This window comes from Nannospalax galili, unplaced genomic scaffold (assembly GCF_000622305.1).
Source record: "Nannospalax galili isolate Female #2095 unplaced genomic scaffold, S.galili_v1.0 scaffold514, whole genome shotgun sequence".
Lineage (NCBI taxonomy): Eukaryota > Metazoa > Chordata > Mammalia > Rodentia > Spalacidae > Nannospalax > Nannospalax galili.
Window position 1 is genome coordinate 3,925,119 of NW_008336076.1, and position 6,322 is coordinate 3,931,440.

The following is a 6,322-nucleotide window of genomic DNA, read 5'->3' on the forward strand; positions in this document are numbered from 1 at the left end:
GCTCTTAATTCTGACCTATTATAAGCTATCTCTTACTTCTGGCAGATTGTTTTACTTTGAAACAAAGACCTGAGCTTTGATATAAATTTTTTAGCCCCAGCAAAAACACATTAGGTTCATCAGATGTTACTCTTGCATGAAAATGACAGAACTGTTAATGTCTACTGGGGATTTTATGTCTCATTTTATTCATTTAAAGCTTTAACTTGAGGTTATCTAAGTAAAATGCTTGCCTACTTAACCATTATGGTATTTTGAGATTACATTTGTAAGCTCTTTAAACATTCCTTTGTTGGGATTCCCCTGCAGCCTGAGCAGCTCCAGGCTACCTGCCCTAGGTCCCCCTTCTAGCCTTGGGCCCAGGCCTGCTCTGCTCGTCTGCCTCAGATCTCTGGACTAGCTTCCTAACCCAGACGAGCTTAATCCTCCAGTTTAGTTTGTTAGACCTGCCACAGGCTGTACCCACCCCCACCTTGCCCTTGGTCTCCTGATCTGCCTACTGGGCTGGTAGGCTACAGATCCTACCCACTGTACCTTTATTCCCCTGCACTCTCAGCTGGTCCATTTTCTCTGCACTTGGCCCCTCTTCTAAATGTGGACCCAAGCATACTTGGATTTTTCTATCCCAGATCTCTAGACTACCCATTTAGTTCAGACCCCAATGTGCCCTGATCCCCTTCACCCAGACTAGCTCAATTCTCCAGTTTAGTTTGTTAGACCTTCCACAGACTGCCCCCACCTGCCACCTTGCTCTTGGCATCCTGAGCTGCCTGCCACAGACCTGCTTACTACCCTGGTAAGTAACCCACCCACCATGCCTTGATTCCCCTGAACACAGAGAAACTCTGCTCCCTCTTGACATACTGCTCACTTGTAGCTTTGGGATCAGGCCCACTCCTGTTCTTTTATCCTATATCTCTGGACAATCCTCTAAGTCCAGACTTTCCTACTGCATCCTGATCCCCTGCACCCAGACTAACTCAGTTCTCCAGCTTAGTTTGTTAGGCCCTCCACAGGCTGTCCCCACCCGTCTTGCCTTTGGTTCCCTCCTCATCTGCCTACCACAGACCTGCCTACTATCCAGAGCAGTATACTACCCTGCTAGAACCTGAAGCACACACCAACTAACTTTTCAAAGACAACCAAGTTACATCAACAATATAGACAGAACCAAACTTCAACTAAACAAAGGCAGCATAAAATTTCTTATCAGACAGAAAGCCAACAAAAGATATCCATATGTTCAAACAGCAATGCAAAAACATAAATAATTTGAAAAACCAACAAAATCCAAAAGTCCTCCAGAAGTGTGCTACAGGGAGAATCACCCTGAGGAAGTCTACAACACAGAATTTAAAAGAACAATCTTGATCAAAGAACTCAAAGGACAAAGGGACATTCAGCTCAAAGAAATAAGAATGGAGAGGCATAAACTCCTGACTGAAGCGCAAGAAAATACAAATATGTGACTCAGTGAAATGACAAAGACATTTAAATTGAAATGTGAATTCATAAAATAGAAAGAAATACTGAAAACCCAAGCTGAAATAAAGATGGAATTAAAAAACTGGAAAAGTCAATTTGAAATGAGAGGAGAAAGCTTCATAAGCAGAATGAATGAAATGGAAAATAAAATATCAAGACTGGATGACAAAAGCATAGAACTGGACTCCTTAAGCAAAGACTATGAAAATAATTTAAAAACAGGAATAGAATATTCAGGAAATGTGGAACATCATGAAAAGACTAAATCTACTCATTATAAGCATACAGGAAGAAGAATTTCAGGTCAATGGCATTGACCAGATCTTCAACAGGATTATAGAAGAACCCCCCCCCTAAATTAAGGAAAAACATGCCTATACAGATACAAGAAGTACATAGAACATGAATTAGACAGAACCAGAATCAAAACTCCCCACGGCATATCAAACTGAAAACACTAAATATATGGAACAAAGAGAGGGTACTGACTGAAAGCTGCTAGAGAAAAACAAGTTACATATAAAGAAAAACCCATCAGAAACTGCTAGAAGAAGATAGAGGCACTACCTATGAGATATAGGTACAGGATAAGATATTCTAAATTAAACATCAGTTGCTCAGGCATTAAGGTCAACAATCAATAAATGGGACCTCATTAAACTAAAAGCTTCTGTACGGCAAAAGAAACAATGAAGAAAGTGAAGAGAAAACCCACAGAGTGAGAGAAAATTTTCACTTGCTACACATCCAACATAGGATTAATATTCAGAATACACAAAGAACTCAGAAAACAGATAAACAAGAAAATAAGTGGCTCAATATAAAGATGGGCTAAGGACTTGAACAAAGAGCCCTCAAACGAATAAATAAAAATGGTTAAGAAATACCTTAAAAGTGTTCAACATCCTTAGTAATTAGAGAAATGCAAATCAAAACCAATTTAAGATTTTTATATTATTCCAGTCAGACAGGCTAAGATCAAGAGAACAAAATACACTAAATGATGGTGAGGATGTGGAGAAAGGAGAACACTCATTCATTGCTGGTAGGAATGCAAACTCATGCAAATACAATGGAAAGCAGTGTGGAGAAGCCTTAAAAAATTAAAATGTATCCACCATAAGACCTAGTTATACCACTCCTTGGCATATACCCAAAGGACTCATCCTACTGCAGAGATGCCACCTGTATATCAATATTTGTTGCTGCTCTTTTCACAATAGCTAAGAAATAGAAACAACCTAAATGTCCCTCAACTGACAAATGGATAATGAAAATGTGGTATATTTACACAATGTGGTTCTACTCAGCAGTAAGGAAAGACTAAATTTTGACATTTGAGGGAAATGAATGGAACTAGAGGGTGTTATGCTAAGTGAAGAAACACAAACTCAGAAAAGCAAGCAACATATGTTCTCCTTCATTTACGGATCTTAGCACCCATCATTTATATGCAAGTACATATCCTGATGTAACCACAGGAGCCAGGAAAATGGAAAAGAAGCACAGAGTTAAAAGGAGAGAAAGAGCCAAAGAGAGGGAGATAGTAGGAAACAGATGTTACCAAGGGGGAAATGGAGAAAATCAGGGTATTTAACTGGGAAGGGAGGAGTGACAGACATACAGAAAATCATTGGGGAAAGGGGATAAGAAACTCAAGAGAAGGGGGATAATAGGAGCAGATACTATCAAGGGGAAATGTGGGTACTTAAACTGGGGAGGGAAAAAGGAGGCTAGACTAGAGAGAGAGAGAGAGAGAGAGAGAGAGAGAGAGAGAGAGAGAGGGGATAAGTAAGGTTTAGGTGACATAAAAAGTCAGGGGAAATTGTATTAGTTCAAAACCTTCCTGAAAAATAAACATACACTATTTGAATATGAGTGCATTTTTATACCTGAAGATTTTATAACAAGGAACACGGTGCCAGTCAGGAGAAACTTCCCTTCAAGTTGCTAGTCAAGGTAGTCCCAAGAGACTCCCAAAATAACACAGGTATTACAACAGCCCTTGTTTACATGCCAGAACTTGAAAATAAGACCCTATTGCTGAAGACAAGGCATACTTCCCACACAGGACTTCAGCAATGGAGGTGAATCAGACCTGGAAGCCTTCTCCCTGAAGGCAAGTTCTCATAGGATACTATACAGGCTGTTCAATCAATGGTTCAACCCAGCTGTAAACCCTAATAACCACAATGACTGGCACAGCAAACTACCTCTCTTCCTGCACTAGTGGCAGGAATAACTATCTAATTGAACTCTCAATGGGAAGGAGCTCATGGGTGGTACTATAAAGATAGCTTAATACACATGGCTGGAGAGGTCCTAGATCCTAGAGAAACCCTCTCTTTCATATCTCTAGAGAAATGAAACTTCTCACTGTATGATAAATATGAATCACTATATTTACAAATAAGTATACTGTACACCATTCATCAAAGAAGCTTCTTTTGCAACAGATGGAAGCTATTACAGAGTTCCAGAATGGGTCATATATAGAAAATACATGTATGAGAGATGCTCAGCCCTAAGTGACACATCCACACTGAAACCTCTACATCTAAAGCTCTTGGAACATAGTGGAACAGGGATAGAGAGAATATTAATACATCTTTCAATTCTCACCAGCAAAGTTTCCTCATGCAACAGAATATGATGCACAGAGAAAGTCACAAAGTGTAGACAATAAGAGACTGAAAAGTCTGTGTCCCTGGATAGGATTCCTATATTAAACCTCACCCACCCATGCTGAAGGACCACTATGGAGAAGTGACCATTGGGCAGAAAGATGTACTAGCCAGGCTTGGTTCATGTCCATAAGGAAACAGAGGTTTGTAAGCCTCTGGGAATTTGCTCATATGAACTTGCAACAATGCTGACAGAATGGATAAGACCCATGCTGACTCATTCAGGCAATATCCCAGGATAGAACTGATATGGGCAGCAGGACCCAATCTTAATGGAGGAACTATTGGCAGCTGATTACTGCTGGGTGAGGGAGAGTAGATCTTCTTTAGGTGATAGGCTGACTAGACTCCAATGGATGAATTTGCACCAAGGGTCATCCAGGTATAAATGCTTGACACAATAGGACTTAACACATATGACAGGATGCATGAAATCCAATGGGAGGGGCGGTGCTGTAGGGGGTGCTGGTAGGGGAAGGGATTTCTAAATTTGATTAAATCTGTTATATGAAATGCTCGAGAACTCAATAAAAATATTAAAAAAAAAACGACAAACGAACAAGGAAAAAACAAATTCCTTTGTGCAATATGACATGGGCTCCTTTATTCTTGGGCAATTATTTCCTGCTAGTATTCTTCCAAAGGGCCACTTGAATTTGCTTTGTGTCAGAAGCATCACAGATAAACAATCTTTTATAAGCAAATCAAGAACGATGTTATCCTTTTGAAATGAGCTGTATGTTGACTTGGCACCTAACAGAAATGGGATGGCTGCAAGGGAAATAGTACATTTTATGTGGTGATGAGACTATTTTACATTATGACAAATAATGCTAGCTTAACATCTGCCATGGACTTCCCATGAAATGTTAAGGTAGACAAATTCTTAATACTGGTAATTGCTGTTAGGTTTTACAAAGATGATTTATTTTTGACATAAATCGTTTGACTTGAACTAATTTTCAAGACATCACTAAGCATTCGTTAAAATTTTCCAGTACAATTATTTAAGTCAATTAGAATAATCCACATCACTGCCACCACCAACTGAAACAATAAGCCTGAATACTACATTTTGCTAATGTGATGGATAAGCTTTAAAACCATGTAGTCATTATTTTGTAAAGACACTTACCTGTAGGAAAATGTGCTTTTAGCATTCATTTTTGCAATATTTCTGGTCCTCAGATATGTCAGTCCTCAAATACTGTTGAACAGATGCCATTGCTGAGAAAGACAAAAACCAATGTATCTTCGATGGGTTGTTTTCATACTGAGAAGGATGAGAGTCTTGGCACATAATAATAGTGTCTAAACTGTTTTGGTAATTGTGGTATTGTAGTAACTGGGATTAAATATTAAATATCCTGGAAGCAGATAAACTTGTATGGAAGCACTGCAGACATGATAAATAAAGTATAATCAATGTGTGGGAATCAGTGAGCATTTTCTTGCTTCATTAATGTGCTGAATGCTGAATGGCTGTTCTTTGAAATAATGTACAAGCTGGGGAGGAGACAGAGAGCAATGGCTTATGATTAGAGGACAGCTTATTAACACTGAAACCTAGCAGAGCCAGGGATGAAGAAGAACTGAAATAACATCTATCTCACTGTGGATCCAGGACCAGATGAAGCATTACTCAAATATGCAATGCAGCATACTCATTATCTCTCCTTGAAATGAATGCAGATATGGTTGTATAAATATAACTATGAAAATTGTAAATGCCATTTGAATTCTTTAATTATATTGTTAACAATCAAAATAATTTTATGACAGAAAAATATTGAGGACTTGTTTGGACATTAGACTGTTTGACAAAAGAGTATTTTTACCTCACTTATGGTGCACCTGTCTTTTATAAATGAAAGAGAACATGGTATTACATAGTACTTAATCTCCTGAGTAGAAGCCGCACATTTGACTTCATGTTTTCTCTAACTCATCTCTTATGAGAAGAGAAACAGAAAGTAGCAATAAATCTTTATAATTTCTTTCTAGATATTTAAATATCATGGTGTCACAAAGTACACATGTATTCCTGAGTGACATGTGCTTTGGACGTTTTTATATTTATAAAATAGACTGTAATAGCATATTATCACCATAAAATAGTCACGTGCGCAGCTCTGGAGTTTTTTTTTTTTTTT